This window comes from Triticum dicoccoides, chromosome 7A, assembly GCF_002162155.2.
Source record: "Triticum dicoccoides isolate Atlit2015 ecotype Zavitan chromosome 7A, WEW_v2.0, whole genome shotgun sequence".
In the NCBI taxonomy this organism is placed as follows: domain Eukaryota; kingdom Viridiplantae; phylum Streptophyta; class Magnoliopsida; order Poales; family Poaceae; genus Triticum; species Triticum dicoccoides.
This window is the reverse complement of record NC_041392.1, coordinates 356,922,325-356,922,740: the sequence shown is the minus strand read 5'-3', so window position 1 is coordinate 356,922,740 and position 416 is coordinate 356,922,325.

The following is a 416-nucleotide window of genomic DNA, read 5'->3' as shown; positions in this document are numbered from 1 at the left end:
TTTCAAATGCATATGTTGTTTGTGCGAGTGTCACGCACGCTGCTGAAGCGGCGCGCGAGCTCTGCATTTTAGCGCGGCTGCTGGAGCCAGCGCTGCGCGCCGCGCCAAATCAGGTGATGGACGTGCGCTATAAGCTGTTTTTTGCGCGCGGCACATTCGGCGCCTGTTAAAGATGCTCTGAGGTCCACAGGATGCGAATACACTGAAACGATCCATTCTCTCTCTTTGCTGTCTGCTGAAAGATGACAAAGATTCTTTTGCAGACGGTAAAGAGGGGTGGGGGTTCCCTTTCCAGCCGGATTAACCACGGTTTTACCCCACCACGTCAACATCAACGCCCACCCCACCTCACCTCCATGGCAGCCAGCCCATCGCCGCCTCTTCTTCCACTCCCCCTCCCATCCCCCATTCCCACC